The sequence below is a fragment of the Geospiza fortis genome, unplaced genomic scaffold (genome assembly GCF_000277835.1).
Source record: "Geospiza fortis unplaced genomic scaffold, GeoFor_1.0 scaffold281, whole genome shotgun sequence".
Lineage (NCBI taxonomy): Eukaryota > Metazoa > Chordata > Aves > Passeriformes > Thraupidae > Geospiza > Geospiza fortis.
Window position 1 is genome coordinate 2,568,036 of NW_005054340.1, and position 18,803 is coordinate 2,586,838.

General features: G+C 37.7%; 1 protein-coding gene across 3 annotated transcripts in view; it reads left to right on the forward strand.

The window, feature by feature from the left end:
• Positions 1 to 2,686: 2,686 nt before the first annotated feature.
• FBXL7 (F-box and leucine rich repeat protein 7) overlaps positions 2,687 to 18,803 on the forward strand; it is a 131,950-nt gene continuing 115,833 nt past the window's right edge. Inside the window, exon 1 of one of the 3 annotated variants that reach the window (XM_005422567.3) lies at positions 2,687 to 2,776. The gene's annotated coding sequence lies outside the window, so the exon portion shown is untranslated. The remainder of the gene's footprint in view (positions 2,777 to 18,803) is intronic. The other 2 variants (XM_031058259.1, XM_031058258.1) reach the window with 2 other exon arrangements.

The window sequence follows — 18,803 nt, forward strand, 5'->3', positions numbered from 1 at the left end:
CTTGTCTGTCCCTTCTTACTTGGGAGACAAGGCCAACTATGATCTCCAGGCTGAACAGCTGCTGCTCTCCCAGCCTTTCCTCTTTGGAGAATACTTAAATACTGTTATGTTTTAGCTTTGGCATGTGTACATGAGTCTGCAGTAGCCAAATCCAGCCTATTTGAAGCTTTGTTTTGCACTGAAAAAAAACCCGAAAGAAAAGATAGTGTCAGCTAGTCTATTTGAAACACATTGAAAATTACTAGAAAGTATCTCCTGTTTTCCCCTTATCTGAGCGGAGACTTTCAGTGTAGGCAATAAGGAAAAAGGCTAGTTTTCGGGCTGTATGCAGTCAGAGAAAACTCCATATAAAATTATAATTACAGGCAGAACTGTACCAAACCAAAGCAGCAACTATGTTTTTTTTTTTCTCCTAATTTCAAGTTTTAAATTCTTGAATGGCATTAAAATGTTTTAAAGTTCAAGTAGATTTAAATGATAAATATCTACACTTACATCAGGCATTTCACAATTTCTACAGAAGTGTGCAATTGTAAATATGTTGCTACGATGTGTACTGACAATATTTTACAGTGGGTAAAATATTTTGGTTATTCTCTTTGAGGTGGGCTTATATTTGGGGTAAATAGAACTGCTATTGTTAATGGGGAGCCTGGGAAGAATTCACTTTGTGAAAACAACCCATTGCAGATATGACCATCTTGCAACTCTGCTGTTATTTGGTTTCACTGACTTCCTTTCCCTCTTCCCTCCCCCCCAAAAAAAGATAAATTCTCTTTTAGAGGAAATCCTGTTTATTTGCTTTGAGGAAATAATTTTTCCAGTTAGTCTGTTTAGTTTTGTTTTCTTTCTATTAATCTGTTGAGGAGTGCTGATACCCCTTAGAATTTTATTTTCTGCCTCTGCAGTTAGTTTTTAATACATAAGAGTTGCTGGTAGTGGCAATACCATCTAAATGCCTTTCAGTACCTGTCAGTAGTGAGTTGATTCTCAGCTGCTGCAGGTGTTTCTTGTTCTTTGGCCTCTTCTTGGGACAGAGCATTTAACAAGCACTCTTCTCTTTTATCTTCTGCCTTTCTTCTACCACAAACCTTGTTGCCCTAGCTGCAGAGTTATTTTGGGGCAGTAATTTCTATGACGACCATAGTCTATTACTCCAACTCATGTCGCAGCTTGAGAACAATTGAAGATATTCTGGAAGTGCTGCTTCTTGGTTTTGCTTAACTTGTTAAAGGAATGTAAAAAGCAGTTAGTGAATCACTGGAAATTCACTTTTTTCTTTCTCCTCAGCCTGCCCAGCTACTAGGTTTAGCCATTTATTTTTTTTATTTTCTTCTGGCCATTTTAATATCCTTTCACTCCAGCTAAATTCATAATCATCTCTCAAATCTATGCATGTTAATTTAAGCAACTTTCTGTGGAGGATGATTCTCTAGGGCTGGCTGACAGATTAAGTGGCAGTACGTTGGTTGTGAAACACCCTACATTTGCACATTCTCCAGTTGTTTCCCATTAAAACTTAAATCCTTATTCTGTTGTGGCACCTTTAAAAAGCAGACCTCTCCCTTACATCTAAATGTTATGAAAACCAGGCATACTGTAACCCAGAACTCCAAGGAATGCTTGATTGAAATAACAGATCAGAGAAGTCTCTTGCTAACATTCCTGTGCTTATGGGTTTACTCAAGTGACAGAAACTTGGTGTCAGCTAGCTTTCTGCATACAGATTAATTTTGGTCAAAAAAAATAGGTCTTAAAGCTTCAGTGATGCAGTGTTTGTGGGGATAGGTAACTTCTTAAAATGTAACAGTATTCACTGTATTTCCTCTCTCTAGAATTATCCCACTTATTGCCCATTGGGTGGTTGGTCTGGTTCCTGTTGCAGAGTAGAGCAGTATTCCCTGTTAGTAATTACTGAGATCGAGTAGAATGAATGGAGGGAAACAGAAGTGACTCCTTCTTAGATCCTCACAGGAAAACAAAAAGACTGCTTTGGTTTAGCCAACTCTGTTCTTCTGTAGTATCTATATAGGTTAATTTTTAATATGTATTTGGATTTATTTTGTTTGTAACGTGTATCTAGAATTTGACATCCTAAAAGCTTTTAAGAAAGAAAATAAGAGAAGAAACATCCATAGGTTATGATTTACAGTTAAAACCCCTCCACCATTAGTGAGAAGTTAATTTTGAAATGGTGCATTACATCATGCAGTGAGTATGGTGAAGGAGAAAACAGATACCTTGCTTTCATTTTCACGTGACCAAATGACTTGAATACATGATGTGAACACATAAGACAGAAATCTAAGCTCATTTAACATATTTTGAAAGTAACCATTTTTCTTGATCTGTGTTAGAGGTATTTGAATGAGTAAACTGATGTTTTTAATCACAAACATTTAATTTTCAACAGAGCTTAGCAAATATGTTCTGAGAGGCCCTGTGGCATAGGAGACCATTTGCAGCCTCAATACATGTAAAGATGCACATGCTAGAAGTTACAGTGCAGTGAATTCCTATTCTGGTGTGTACAAAATGAACATCAGCTGCTTTAAACCTAGTTTAAAGCTTCCTGGAGTTGTTCCAGGTTCAGATATTGAAGGTCTTTCTATTTCAAAGTTTGAACTCATGTTTATTCTCTCTCCCCTCCCCCTCCCTCCCTTTCCACCTCCTTCTTCTTTTGCAGGCAAGGGCAGCTCAAGCATCTCATCCGACGTGAGTTCAAGTACGGATCACACACCCACCAAAGCCCAGAAGAATGCAGCTACCAGTGAAGGTAGGCAGCTGGTACTCATTACCCAGGTCAGGCCCCCCAGCAGAATCCTAGCAGTTTTCAGAAGAAGAAACTCTCCTCCTCACTCCTTCTGTGTAGAGTAGCATTGGTCTGCTAGAAATCCCAAAGCCATTCTTCCTTCAAACAGTTTTCACTTCTGCCTGTTGTAGTTTCTGATTTGAATTTGTGACAAAGGATTTAAGTAGTTCTGCAGAACCCAAACGTAGAGAGTTAGGAGTAATTTTGTATGCCACTTTTTCAGCAAAGGCCTTTATACTTAAGATTTTATGTAATATTGTTTTGCAGTTATATGTGAAGGATCTGCTTGATGGAAGGTTTTTGACACACAATTTAGGTTAAATATCAGTCAAATTCTTTTCATATTGTAAACACTATGAAAATGTGACTTGTTTGAGACAAGTTTTTCAAAGGTATAGCTGTGGGCATGCTGACCTGACAGATTTAATTAGGTCAATACACCTCACCTCAATTACTGGAGTATGTCATCACCGAGGGCTGGATTTTTGATGTCCAGGGGAAGGAGATGTCATGTCTGTCAGTATCAGTACAATGTTGTGCTAACTGGTCTATGAACAGAGAAATGCTGATTCTTCCTTTCTGACTTTTTACATGTGAGTAGGTGTGCCCTGTTAAATGGAAGTCTATTTGCCCTAGTTTTTATAATTGTGTCTTTTAAGGCTGAGAGGAAGTAACTATATCTAATTTAATGATGTAAGCCATAAGGCTTTGTAAAAATTGTGTATTTATATGCCTTAACTAGTATTTCTGTTTAACTGTCATAATGATTTGGTTTTACTTGGTAGTAATTGAGTTATAATTCTGATTTCTTACATTTCTGTGGCTACAAATTAAGTTACAAGCTCTGATTGCTCTCAGTTTAGTTTTATTTCTTATGGTTAAAGGAAATCAGTCTTTTGAATAGTTCTAATGTGGCAAGTCTGACTATGACTGTAGAATCTGTTCAGTAAAAGCAGTTCATGTAAGTTATAAATGACCACATAAATCACAAGAGTTCTGTTGTTGGGCATGCATAATCCCATACCAGGAATGAATATCTGGCACTTATGAATCATAAGAAATACTGGTTTACCATCTGTGCTTTTTAGTCCAGCCAATAAATTTAACAAACAAATAAATGGTTAATTATAAGTTGAATAGTAGACTTCATGTTTCTCTAAACGTAGATTCAAAAGTTTTCAGGGATCTGAAATAGGTGAATTACCAGGATACAAAAAAAGTTTAGGAAATGTATTCTCTTTATGACAGCCAGGAATGAAAAAGAAAAGAAACCACAAAAGAATCGTGGAAACTCTGAAGTCAGTACTTAATAATTGCTCTGAATTTCTTTTCTACTTCAGTCTGTAAAGCATTTTTTCCCTTTGGATTCAAATAAGATAATGCAAAATAATCCTGTACTAATCTCTATGATTTATATTCTTAATTTAGCCCTTTATTCAGCCACTGAGTACAAACCTTGAAATCTTCACCACTAGTTTGCAGCTGATTAATTCATTAGCGAGGGAGGCTTCAATGCAGACCAGTAGTTACTGTAGTAAAATTATGTTTTTATGAGCTCCTGTGCAAAATCAGAGTTCAGAGCAATGTAATTGTGTATTCTATATGTGGAGGCAATTTCAGTTGTTAGCCTAATTTTTCTGTGCCCTGGAATAGTGTGATTTGACAAATACTTATTTTGACAACAGATTCATAAGTAGCTTCTTCCTCAACCTGTGCTATTGGTACTTTCCTACCATTTCTTTCTCCTGAGGAATTACTAGTGCGGAGAAGTTTAATAGAAATTACCTTAATGTGGATTTCTGCATAATCTGGCAGATATTTTGAATGTCACAACCAGGGAGCATAAGAATTCTGTGAAGGCAAGTGAGATGAGAGATACGAAAGTAGCTGGAGCAAAACAGGCACTGTTGAAACTGGTGCTGTTACTGAAGGCACATTTATCAACTTCTGTGCCTGGAGTTTTTACTAATGCTGCCTCTTTTCCCCATGGACAATAGACATATACTGAAGGAAGATTCAGCTGGTAATAAAGATTCATACCTTCCTCAAGACAACTTGAGTTCTGTTCTTACAGAATGCTGAATGTTTTTGTACCATTCAGTTACAGAGTACTGCCTAGGGGCCAGCAAAGAACAGGAGTCTGGCTGTGCTAGATGCTGTACAAGCAGTGGCACTTACATGTTTTGGAGTGGTTGCATAACATTTTTTAAACTTTTAGTTAGATTTACCTAGTCCTGTAAATACTGTAGTATTTGCTTGCCATGGTACAATAGTATCTGCCCAGCACAGAGGGTTGTATGTGTATCTTTATTTTCACTGGGGGCTATTTACTGCAGGGACAGAATGGTCCAATTCTGCCTGTATTGTAAATTCACAGCACAACAGTGTGTTGTTCTATGAAGGAGCCATGTGTTGTGTGATGAGCTGTATGCAGCTACCTTTGGTGTGGGAAGGACTAGGAAACATTGCAGGTGAACTCTTCTTCACCTTCATTGCCATGGGACGTGATCCTGATTGAGCAAGTGGAAGATACCTTCTTTTCCCCCTCTGAATTTCTATTGCCAGCTCCATTCTTGAGTGCCCAGCCCTGTGAAGAACATAATATTTGTTTGGGGCTGAAGGCCTTTCACAGTTTCTGCTTTCCAGCTTTTTAATCAGACCTAATTCTTTTCAGTTCTGCACAGCTTGTCTTCTGTTTCTGTGACAGGTGACTTGTGACAGCACTTGTTGAAGCTGAATCAATGGAATGAATGCCTTGAAACAATAGAACGGAAATTTGTGGGAATGATGCATCTTATCTCTGGTACTGTACAGCAGAGAAGCAGTCATGTAAAGTACTACTTAGGCAGCTACATATTCCCAAGAACTGCAAAAAGATGTCAAGCAGGACTGTAGCTTGGAAGAGCAGACCACCTCAGAAGGTATCTGACAGCAGGTGTCATCTTTCCATCAGTTTAAGCAATCAAACCACATTCTTCATCCTGATGACTTCAACCACATTATCTGTCAAGTTTCAGAGCTCTGATGTTTCTCTACAGAATGGGTACCAGAAATAGGTAACAAGATGCTTGAAATGGCTTTTGTTGTTCCAGTCCTAGATATCCACTTAAGGCAACATCATTTAATTCTCTTGATGGGCATGGGTAGTGCAGTTAGGACCAAAATAATGGTACCCTGCTTCACTTTGTGGATTTAGAGCATTTAGGGTTGTGGAATATTTTATGTTCTAAAGAGACAAAATGTTGGCCATGCTATTGAGTGTGTCTGGGTGAAGGGCACATCTTCCCCAGACAAGGACAGTGTGTGCTGGTATCCTTAGCTAAACAAGCTTCACTCAGTGATGCATCAGAGAGGTAACCACTACTCTGTTTTCGTTGCATAGAGGAAAGCAGACAGTACCTGGCAGACTGTGCAGCTTCCTAAATTCAGACTTTGACATACCAGTGATGCACTTGAGAGGAATCGTGAGGTGCTGAAACTGGAGTCCAGTGGCTCTCATTTTGTGTATTTCAGTGAAGGGAAGATGGCAAAACCCAGATGTCTGGTCCTCTGTGTAAATCACAGGCTGGAGAGACCTGTTGGTTTGGCTACAGCTTGGCTCAGAAGGAAGCCTGGTAGCCTGTGGGTGTGCAAGGACACTGATGCCTCCACACTGTCTCCTGAGGATGCAGTTTCCTTCAGCTTTGAATATACACTGCCTTTAACTTCCTTTCCAGTCTCAGACATTGTCTGCAATTCTTTACCCTATCAATCAATTACAGTTGGAAATGTGAGAATGCATGAGTTTTTACTACCCCCCATTGGTCTCTGGCAAGTGAAAGACTAAATGGATTTTTGTGGGCCATTTAAATGCAATTTGCTAGACATAGTCTCAGCTGGAATATTATTGTCTGAAACTTGATTTAGAAGATTAGACTGAATGACTGTTTTTGTATTGGCTTACCTTGATCAGGGAGATTTCTTCCAACTTACCTGCAAAGCGTGGAATGTTATGTCCGAGCTGCACACTTTGTATTAACTTGACTGACTGTTTTTCAAATAAAAAAAGCAATACTGTTTGCATTTCATGTGTAGCACTGTTAAGATGTAATCCAGAGGCAGCTTTAAATTGAGTATGTATGAGCTCAATGTAGAAGTTCTAATTTATTTCTCAGTTTCTGTAAAATCAAATTGAAGGATTAGGGCTGAAGTAGAACATTATTTTAGCAGAAGGGCTCAGTGCTGAAGTACCTCTGAATATATCCCATTAAATCATTGTATTTTGAGTTTTGCAAAAACGTGGTGAAGCCACCTGCTGTATTTTGAAGAAGTTAAAATTTTATCTGCTTTTAGTTGACTTCTAGGGACTTTCAAAGACTAAGTATTTTACTTTGTTTCTCCTTTTGCAGTACTCTGACAATTCTAGAGTACACTGCAATGTATGTTTATTGTGGAGACCAAATGAATTTGTTTTGGCAGTAGCTGTTTGTATGCATCTCAATAAAAGAGGTATTTCTTCTGCAGTTAGGTGTGTACAAGAAGAGCCCTCCCTTTCATAGCTGTATCCTCCTTCCTGTTTTATTTGGATTTTGTAGTGTTTCTGCTGGACTTGACAGTACTGGGTTTACAGTTGGACTTAATGATCTCAAGAGTCTTTTCTAACCTAAATTTTTCAATGACTCGTAGAGCAGCAGGGCCTATAGCCTGGTGGGAACAATTGCATTCATTAGAAGTCATTCCCTCCATTAAACCGTCTTGGGGGGCAACTCTGTGAAAATGTAGCCCTTTGCAAACATGTAATACTTTAATTACTCATGTAAAAGTTCTACTGTACCCTGTGCAAGATGATGGCTCTGTTGATCGGGCTGTGTTTGGGGCCATTGGCCATCCTTTTTTTGTAGGCCCTGGCCACTGAAGCTTTTCTATAGAAAACTTTCTTTTTCCAGAAGAAAATTGGCCTCAATACCAGAAAACATTTATCACTGCTCTACATGGAAATATATTAAGTGACATTTCTTGAACACAAATTTATTTGGGTCATGTGTCTCTCCTTTCACCTTACAAGTGAGGGAACAAAGTACTTGTTATAGGATACTTTCTGGGAGATTGTAATTAGTTTAATTTCTTTTGGCTTCATGACCACATTCTTTTAAAACATATGGTATCTTTTGGATCTCTGAGTAATTATTAATCTATTCAATGAATTTAAGAGGAGAAGTTCTTGCGTTGTGGACTGTGATGAGCAGTATAAAAAAATTTGGGAAGATGGAGCAGGTTCGTTGCTATGGAATGCTTTTTGTATTTTAAATGGTTCCTTGTAGAGAATCAGCTCAAACTGAGATTTAGGTGAGTGCAATCTGATATTTTTTAAGGGGAGATAAAACCTCAGAGAGCCAGTTTGCAAATAGACATCCTTTCTGTGTATTAAGGTTGACATAAATAGGTAGGTAGCGCTGTTTGGTATATCGAACTTCCACTGAAGCTTTGAGTTGTTTGAGTACCTTTTTGAGACACTGAGCTAGGTGTTTTGGCAAAAGACTATTGCTGAAAAGAGATGCAGTTTTTAACTCAGATTTTCTTGATGATCCCTTCGGGAGAAAGAGCTCTTTACCTGTTAAGAAATCTTTTCCCACTTTGGTTCTTTGCCATTTTTCTTTTCATTTTCTCTTTAACATTAGAAGGTTATTAACCCAGTATCAGAAATGAAAAGCTTTAAGTGTTCATTCTGGATGAATGCGAATATATGCATAATTCCTATTCTTTTTATGGCAGTTCTCTTCCTTTTCATATCTATCCTCATGTCTTTGCAGCCTCTTGGTGGGTATTTGGGCTCTTGGCTTTACTACTGAAGTTCTGTCAAAGCAGGCTTTCTGTACACCACAGTGTGTCAGAAGTTGATATCAATGCCTGAATTTGCCCCTGCTTGCTTGGAACGGGGCAGAGATTCAGTTGGCTTTGGGTGAGCTGTGGCTGTTTTGAGTTGGTAGTGAAACTGGAGGCTCGGTAAGTTTCCTGGGGTTTTGTGTTACTTTTCTAGCAGGGGAGTATTCTAGAAAAGCGAAATGTTGCATTGCAGAATGTGCCAAAACAGAATCATTTCAAGCCAAAAAGATTGAGGAGGAGTAAGAGGGGGGCTGAGAGGCATGACAGCTTATAAATCCAAAACTGTAAACAGTTTGGCTGAATAAACAGAGCTCACTATTTAAATTGCTCTAAGAACCAACATATCTGAATGCGTACACAAATGTAATCACCTCAAGCAGTGTGTGAAGGTACAAAGTAGTATAGAGCTTGCTCTTAAGCACTGTTTTTTTTGTACTTAACCACATCTTGATATGGTTTTGCAATCTAATAGGCAGTATTCCTGCAGAACTGTTCTGCTAATTACAACAATACCATTACAATCAGCATTTAAATTTGAGTTCATATACAAGGCAAAAGTAGCTGAGGCAAGGTTAAACCTGCAAATTGAAACCTTACATTATTCTGGCTAATTTGTACTGAAATGCTATAGCCAAATGTTTAAAACTTGCCCAAACAATACCAAGAACAAATTGGAAAGGTACATGAAACTGCAGTCTTATTTGATCTGCTGCCTGAAATGTGAGACCCACCAGAGCAAATGCACTTACAGTACAGTTAAAGAGAAATTATCCCAATTTAGAAACCTGGCATTAGCTTTTCCAAGTGAGGTTTGATGCTTGGTAGGAGTGATTGCAGTTTATTCAATTACCTGTAAATCTGATTTTAAGGAATCCAAGATCCCAAATATAATTCTTTAGGTAAAATACTGTACCAAACTACTTAAATACTGTTATCCCAGGGAGGTTCTGACACTTAACTGTTCGTCCTGTTATTGCCTGTGATAGCTGTCTAAAGTAGATTCCTTCTCTGAAAAGTGAAGTCGTCTCAAAGGATATGAAGAATACCCAGTATTTGTTAGTCAAAACCCCATCCTTCTTGAATGCTAGACTGTCTCCTAAGACTTCTTGGGGAATATATACAACCTGATAATGCATATTTAAATATGTCAGGTTTATCAATTTTTCAGAATTTATGAACTGAGACGAGCAACTTGCTTCAGATTAGTTCTAATTCTTGATTGAAATAATGAAATAAAATTGGAACAGGAAAATTCTTTGACTATAACTTCGCAATCCCTGTTAAAATGCTGTAGTTTAAATTTATTGCACAAAATATCCTGTCTTATATTCCAATATCTTATCTTTTAATGTCAGTTTGTCGAATGACTGTGTAATTTTTAAGACTGATACCACCAACAGTGCCAAAACTAGCAGCATGCTTGAGAAATATCTTCTTGGAGTTGCTGAGCCATTCTGTATTTCTCTTCTGGCTTATTGTACCATAGTTCCTGCTACTGTGTCTTTCTCAAGGTTGGCATCTCCTCGATTCTGCCAGCATTCCCAGATTTCCCTTGAGAACTATCGGCTGATGAAAAGGGCCGTTCAAGAGTGGACAATGATAATTCCTCTGCTCCTGTTAATTCTGGCTGCTGAATCATCTTTGGTTTAGGCAGTTAAATCAGACTAGGCTGGAAGTATAGGGAGAAGTTGTGAACATGAATATAATTGGATGATTTGCCATTTATGTGTTCCTCTAGCCTTAATCAGCCACACCTGAACATAGAACTTGTGGTGTAGTTGTGTGTCTGGTCACTGACTGACCATTGGACCATTGTGATACTTCTTTCCTATCTAGGGATAGTTTACATCTTGAGCTGTGATGATGGATTTGGGAGTTTGTCACTCTTGAATCTCAAAGTAAAATTGTTGTATTAACAGTTCAAATAAAAGGGGTTTTTTTTTTGTTTATTTGTTTTTTGTTTTGTTTTGTTTTGTTTTTTTTTTAGATAGAGAAAAACAAGTGCCCATAGCAGCATGTCATCTATACTGGTCTAGGAGGTTTTTACTTCCTTGCTCTGTCCTCTTGGGTGTACTCAGGTTTGCCAGAAGAGGCAGGGTCTCCTTAGAAATGCCTTATAAATGCTTGTTTGCAAGATCCTGTAGTCAATTTAGATCAGCTAGTCTGAGTTACCCTCCCACAAAGTGAAGTATGGAGACTTTCCATAGGCTTGTCACCTCCTTGTGGCATGTTTGTTCTGCCTTGGACATGTGAATGTGTGGGTGGGAAGAAGCTTGATGGCTTTACTGGGTGACTGTAATCTGGCATGCTGCTTGCAGTGACTTGGATACATCATATATCTCCATTGTAAATTTTTCTGTCAGTTATCATAACTATGTTTTGGGGTTTACCAGTGCCTAATCTAATCTATAGTGCTTTTAGTTTTCCACAGCATCATGTATATTTTTCTCATTTCCATCCTGTATATCAAAGAGAGTGAAATTTTCCAGCACTGTGAGGTATTCATTGTTTGTGGGAAGTTTTCTACCTTGTTCACTGTAGGTAAATAATGCTGTGTGGGAATCTCTGAGACAAACAGTAAGAAATCTCAAGGATGTGGGCAGTAGGAACAAATTCTTTTTTCCAGTTGTGATACTTGCTTAACATCAATATTTATATGTCCATGTGGGCATATGTAAACATTGATTGTTTCTTTGTTTATTTGATACACCCACATTTTCCACCTCCACCTCATAAGAGAAACATTTGTAAGCCTTGTCACATAGGGTTTGAGCTTCCATTTGAGCAATAAAAACTTACTATGGCACCCAGAAGTTCGGTAACTGTTCGCTGTTCAGAGCAGTCATTTACCTTGGTCCAGGAAAGATTTCTGTAGTAGTTTTCCTTAGAGAACAGGCACACATGTAGTCTAAATGATAAAATTGTAATTGGACTGTATTTTGTGAGCTCAATCTTGTAAAACTATTGACCCTTCTTTATTGTGGGCTGGAATAAACCATTAGCTTGAACTCTGCTTTCTGAAAATGGTCTCTTACTCTTGCTTTTTTTCTCTCTTTAAAAACAAGACTGTAGTAACTTCTTGTAATATGAGGCAAAATTGCAGCTCAATCTGATTTTAGCTGTGAGTGTATTTTCCCTTTGCTGTTCCTGTAGAGTTAACTTTCTCAAATTTCTTTTAATGCCCTTGTACCTCAGATTCAGTTATATTATGGATTTTCTGTCCAGCCTTGAGTTTGTCTTTTGAAAGCTTTTGCCATGTAAAACATGTGAAGCTGATGAAGAAGCTGATGTGCCTGGTTTTTATGAGAGACTATTCTAGACCTGGCTAAAAAACACAATATTCTCAACATGCTTTTTTGTGTTCCAGTAAAAAAATCTGACATCAGTAGCTGTCAGTTGGCACTGTTAATTTGGCAGACTAAACAAATTTGGTTTTGGAAAAGAAAAAGCTATCAAGGAATATTTATTTTTCTTTCTTCTGAAATGGCATTAGATGAATGACAAATCTGCTTCTACCCATCCATGTTTCGTAAAGATCACTTCTGCCACTGTCTAGTTAAACCTGTAATATTTAGTGAAATGTGAATGTTTGCTGGACTATGCTGAGAATGTCACTCCCAGGCAAAGTGTATCCAATTCAAAATAGCAGCACTGCCATTCAGTCACTGGGTTCAGATTTCACCAGTCATATTAAATAGCTGTGTGGAATGAAGGATAATTAGTTATCTTCTCACCTTGATGTGTTAATGCTTTCATATATTTTTAATTCTGTTTAGAATGTGTGCTTGTATATGGAAAAAAAACCCAAACAAAACAAAACCCAAAATGATACACAAAATATCCCCACCTGCTATGTTGTTTTTTTTTGTTGCTGAAACCATACTAGTTGTTTTTAAAATATTGTTCGTAAGGAGAAGACTGTGAAGATTCTTAAACAAACATGAGATTTGGTTATGAGAAACTATGTCATGATTATTGATAGATGTCCATTTTCAGTTAGACAGCTGGCAAATGCTGTGAACAGAAAAAACAAGGCTCAGAACTGATGTAATTTATCTCATGTCCTGATTTCTGTTATTGGTTATTCCAGTTTTGATATGAACAGAGGCCTAAAGCAAAGACTGGGGTAATCTCTTGAATTTGATATCAAGTTAATGCCCAGACTATTAGAGTAACTTATTATGCTTCATTTGTGCTTTAACTCAGAACTGTAATTGCTTCAATGCTGCTTAAATTTCAAACCTGCAAATTTCACAGAAATCAGAACATGAAATATTAGATCAACTCCTTATATATCCTTGTCCAAGATAAAATCTTTTCTCATCTATCTTGGAAATAAGATAAGTGTAGAAGGACAATATGCCATGAACTGTTGAACATCTCCTGATTCTAAATTGAAGCAACCATATTTAAATATGTGATATTCTGTACTGTTTTTGAAGGAGGAATAATAAAACCCTAACAAAACAAAAACTTAACTATTTGCCTAATAGGAGAAAAAAGGAATGTAGTTGGAACTGTGAAGAGTAAAACTAGGTAAAAGAAACTGAAAAACAGTATCTGCAAAATCATTTAAAAAATAGTATGAGTGACCAAACCTTTGTATTCTACTGTCTATTACTAAATATGATATATTTTGCTTATAAAGTTAGCAGGCTCAGATACTGCAGAAAAGATAAAGTGTTTCCTTTGGACCCCTTTGTGGAAATTGTGACTTTTTGCTTGAATGGTTAGCCAGTGCATGCCAGAGAAACAAGCGTTTTGTAGTAGATGGTTTAGTTAACAGCAAATGTAATCACAATGAATCTTTTGAATCTGATGCTACTTGTGTAACCAGATAGACTTCCTTAATCCAAAAGATTAATCATGAACTCTATGTAAAATTTAATGATATTTATCTTGGGATTGTGAGTGTGGTTCTAAAAAATAGTCGACATACTGCTCTGAAAATGTTGCTTATTGTCTTGAATTGAATTTATACTTTTACGCTAAATTCAAGAGTAAGTGGCTCTAATTTCAAGTCCTAATAGAGGCCATATTTCTTCAAGCTTTGAAGGAGTTCAGTTGATGTCTGAGCTTCACTGAACCTATGGATATGTCCCATCAAGAAGTTGCCCATCAAAAACAGCTTGAGCTGTTCTTAAAAAGACTCACTCTGGAATAGTGAGATAAACTGGAGCTGGTGATCAATCATTACACAAAGCCTCTATGAAAAGAAAATAGTTCAAACTTAAATGAAAATCTGAAGCATGTTTGTCAGCTCCTTTTAAGCTGAGGACAAGATCATCTTTGGTATGAAATGCATGGCTGTCAATGGTGCTGGTCTCCATTTATGTTCTGATACAGTTCTCTGTTGCAAGAAAAGTGTGTGTATTTTAGGTGCTAGGGTGCTATTTATGTGTTGGAGGGTTATTTATTTTTGTTTGTTTCATTTACTAGTGTCCAGGAAACTAAATTCTAGATTTGGATGAGCTTCAACTCTTCCCATCTGTGTGTGTATTGGAATTTTCAAGAAATTTGGCATGGGAGGATGCTAAACTGCGAACACATCATCAGTCCTCACCTCATTAACACTGTACTGCAGTAGTTTGTGGTGTGTGCCTGTTTACTCAAAAGCTGGAAAGTTGTGTTGCCTTGGTTGTTTCTTGAAAATTAAACAAGTAACATCAATTTTGTTCTGACTTTGAGTATTTTTTAATGCTAATGTGGTTCAAATATCAACGGAAAAAAATTGCTTCTCCTTGGACTGTGCTCTTTTCAATTCTGACCCAGGTTTGTGGGCAAGTTTTGTGGTCTGGTAATGGTGTGTTCAGCTCAGAATTAGGTCTTCTAATGGGCTTGGAAGTGTTTAGGCTCCTGTGCTGTTTTATTGACATGCTGGTTATAAGTCCTCATTTGTACATCATGTCTGTGTTAATTTGATCCAAATGAAGGACACTCCTGTCCTAGTTTGTCAGGGCATCCTGTGCAGAGCTCTGGAAGTGCGACTTGATGCCTTACCATGCCAGATGCACTTAATTTGATTCTGCTTAATGTGGATGTAGAAGTTAGCTGGAGCTTTTGAAACTTCAGGTATCCTGGTCAGAGCCATTGGTGTTTAACATCTGGAAGTAGGTGAAAAAAATCATAATTTTCTCTTTTTCCTTGAGGAAAGAATTGTAGGCTGACAGAAGAAGGCCAGGGAAAACCAGGTGTTTGATTATGTTGCACCATCTTGTAAATGATGTTGTCTTACACATCCAAAATATGATAGTCTTCAGATAGCTGTAGTCAAAGCATGAATCACTTGATGGCAAAGGCTTAAAAGGAAAAATAGAAGTTTATATATAGGTGTTGAAATACATGGTCTTATTTTTGGTATTTGAACATTGCATGCTGAATCTTGGGCCTGGATGAAATACCATGTCGGGAACTGACACAGATTTTAAACAGGTTTTATCCCCCCCCGCTTTTTTTTTTTTCCTTTTCTTTTGTGAACTTTTTACTGAGGAGTTGGGCCTGATAATTCCTATTCATTTCTCTGATTTTTTAGTTTCAATGGAACAGTCGTAATTAGCTCTGGCATTGAGCTTGTGACTGAGTCTGAATGGAGTATGTTTTAATTTTTTTTGCAATTTCTGCTAAACAAGTTTTTTTGGTTCCCTATCACAGAAACACGAAACTGAATTTTGAGGAGAGAAAGGACTGCTCAAACTAAAGGCCTTGAATTTAGATTGGGAAAAGGGAGTGGTGATGTTAAAAGATAGCAAAGGTAGTAAAGCCAAAGTTTAAAATAAAGCTTCTGTGGTGTATAATATTAAAAAGGTAGGTTTAGGTTTCATCTGTAGGGATAACACATTGCTAAGCAGTGATAACAAGACATTAAGGAAAATGTAGGCCATTGCATTCTTGCACTTGTGTCTCTTTGCAGAAAGCTTCTGAGGGAAGCAACAACATAATCTTGACAGACTCATAGAGAGGTCTAATCAAATGAACCCTATCAATTCTAGGTGCATGGAAATCTAAATGCTACAAGACTATTGAAACTGTAATAGGTTGTGATGTTGGATAATTTTGAGTTTGTACATAGTGAAGAACCCTTGTGTGCTAGAAAATCCTTGAAACAAGGTCTGTGTCAGGACAGATGGATTCTTTTGCTCCAGGCAATAATGCCTTCTTCACTCATAAATTGGAGCTTATGACTGCAGGGAGGTACCGGAGAACTCAGCTGAGCAAATGCATTTCAGCTATATAGAAACAGCATGAATAAGCTAAAAACAAAGTCCTTGTATTTAGTTGGAATGCAGTAGAAGCTGTTTTCTATTGTGCACAAAATGTGTTATAGGTTGGGAGGTATTATCATAAAAGCATGATTTTATGATTACTTGGAACAGAATATTATGTATCTAGAATAGCATCTTATACATGCTTTTAACTTTTGTGATGGACAGCTGTTGGAATAAAAGTTGAGGCTGAAATTTGTAATGTTTAACTGACACTTAAGTTGGAAATAGTACGGTTCAGAGTTCATTACTATTCCTCTCATTGGAGAGTATTTGAGAAAATTCTTACTGTTTTCATCAATCTAGCATTATGCTCAAACATGCAAACTGGACCAGCAAAACTCTTAGTTTTCTGTGTGCTATCCTGTGTCAATAATACCTCTTTGCACGGCCCTGGTTTCACCACTGCTCTGGCAAGCTTTGGAAGGTACCAGTAACCAACACAGTAGAAACCTTGATGGAATGGCCTTTAAAGATCTGTATGTCTGCCACCTCCTCTGTCATGGTCAAAGCTTGTTTTGCTGAGCGCTGTGTTCCCTCAGTCACATGGATGATATCAGACTCCATCCATCTTAAATTTACCTCCTGGAAATGTCTTATTCCTACACTATTTCTGAATGTGAGATGAAGCTGTCCTCACTGCCACCTTAGTTTTCTGAATATGCTCGCCAGGCTGAAATGATATACATCATAGTTACGGGCTTCTTGCTGCCAAACTTTGGTCATATATATATGGCTCAAGCTGCAAACTTCCAAAGCAAACACTGAGAGGAAATCAAAATTAAATTAATCCTCTCCAAGGATGTATAAAGTATGGCTGCACTAAGGTTTACATGTTGAGGTTGAGAGGGACTGTTGGTCATGTGGGAGGCAGAAGCCACTTGGTATTCACAGCCCTGTTCTGTTGCATTGCTTGTCTGGGCTGGAGTTGCTTAGTGTGAAGACCTTAATTTTTTTCCTGGTAGCTTGACAAATGGCTTTGCTAAGCCATGGTTGACTGTGGAACCATAGGGCACTCATGGCAGTTTGCATTCACAGAACTAAAGGCAAACGAGTCGCTAATTTCTCTGCAGCCCTCATAGCTGTGCATGTGCTTCAATTAATGCAGTCAAAACTTTGCTGAGACCAAGCAGAGCTCTGGAGTCTTCAGCTTTGGACAGCATGAAAGTTGGGTTGGAGATTACTGTCTCTTGACCTTGGCTGAGAGGACTGGTTTAGGGCAATGCTCAGTTCTGCTGTACTGCTGAGTTTCAGCTGGCCAGCAGGAGAAATCATCAGTAATCTTGAGGGATTCGATGGCAGCTCTCCCAGATGATGTGAGGGTTGGAGGTGTAAAGTAGTGGCTGGTGGCTTTCTGAAAAGCCTACTGGCTATACCTAGTCCATTTTCAAATGGAAATCATGGATCAAATGGGTACTGCCTGCAGGACATGAAAATGATATGGAATTGCTTGGCAGAACTTTGTGCAACAGCAAAGTAGACTTGAATGCTCTTTCATAAAAAAAAATAAATGTGGTGGTTTTTTTTCCTTTTCCAGGTTTTGGGTTCTCCATTTTGGTTTTTGTTTGTTTGTTTTATGTTTGTCTGTTTGGTTTTTTGGGGTTTTGGGTTTTTTGTTTGGTTGGTTTTTTGTTTGTTTGTTTGTTTTTGGTTTTTTTATGGAGCTGTATCCTTTGTATTTTGATAGCCTCACCTGAAATGAAATCATGTCCCATATTGTAGAGTTATTCAGAAAGATATTCCTCAGCGAGCAATGGCAGTCATAAATTAATCTACTTCCACAAGCAGAAAAATGGGCTTGATTGCTGGAGTAGTAGTCATAACTATTCTTCACCAAATATTGTGCACAAGGAGAAGGAAATAAAAACCTTGTTTGTTTTTCCTATAGGCATAAAAGGGCTTCAGCATCATAAATCTAGTACAGGATGCCATCATCTTGATCTACCTTCTGCTTGCTCTGAAGCTTTTAAATTATTAGGAGCAATTAAGCTTTTGTCTTGGATAATTTAAATGTCTGGTTAAATTGTTTTGAGAAGTAACGCTGCAACTGAGTAGCTTAATCTTGGTTTGTTCTGGGTGAAAAAATTTTGACTACACCAGAAGTAGACAAGTTCAGGTGTTGAAAATGTGCTCCTTTTATCCTAACACGGGGAAAAGCATCTGCTTGCAGTCTTGCAATGCTATCTGTTACTGAGACTTTGCTACTACTTACTCCCTGTTGTCCAAGATGAGACTTTTGGAGTTAGTAAAGCTTTTTACAGAAGATCTCCTGTGGTGGGAGGTTACTGGTGTGTTCTCTTGCTGCAAATTATCTGTCCCATCTTTCATAAACTTAATCTTTGTACAAATCCTATGTTGAATTTCTACTGATAGGCAAACAATTTTCTATGGCTTCCCTGCTAAATATGTCAATTTGTGTTAGTGGAGAAACTTGTCAGTCATTAATCAAGTACGTAGTGTGGACCTAGAAGGGAAAGGGTAAGAATTATTTTCTGTACTTCTTGATGACTGTACAAGGACTGACTCCTTGCCAAAGTGGTTAACAGAGCTGAAGTAATGTACTGTGAATGTCAACTCGTTGATCTGCAGATCTTGAAACTTTTCCATGAAGTACAGAGTGCAGTCATGAACTTAAGCTTGCTGATAATAGGTTTGTTTTGGTTTTTTGTTTGTTTGTTTGTTTTTTTTTAATTTTAATATTGATAGTAAAAGTTCTGAGCTCTCAGGTATAAACTTCTGATGTAATGACATCTCCACTGAAAAAAGGCCCTGTTCTGGGGAGAATCAAGGAACTTGTAACTCTTAGAAACCACTCCTGTCATTTATCATTTCAGTCCATTTCCTCACCCACGAATGATGCAGGATGG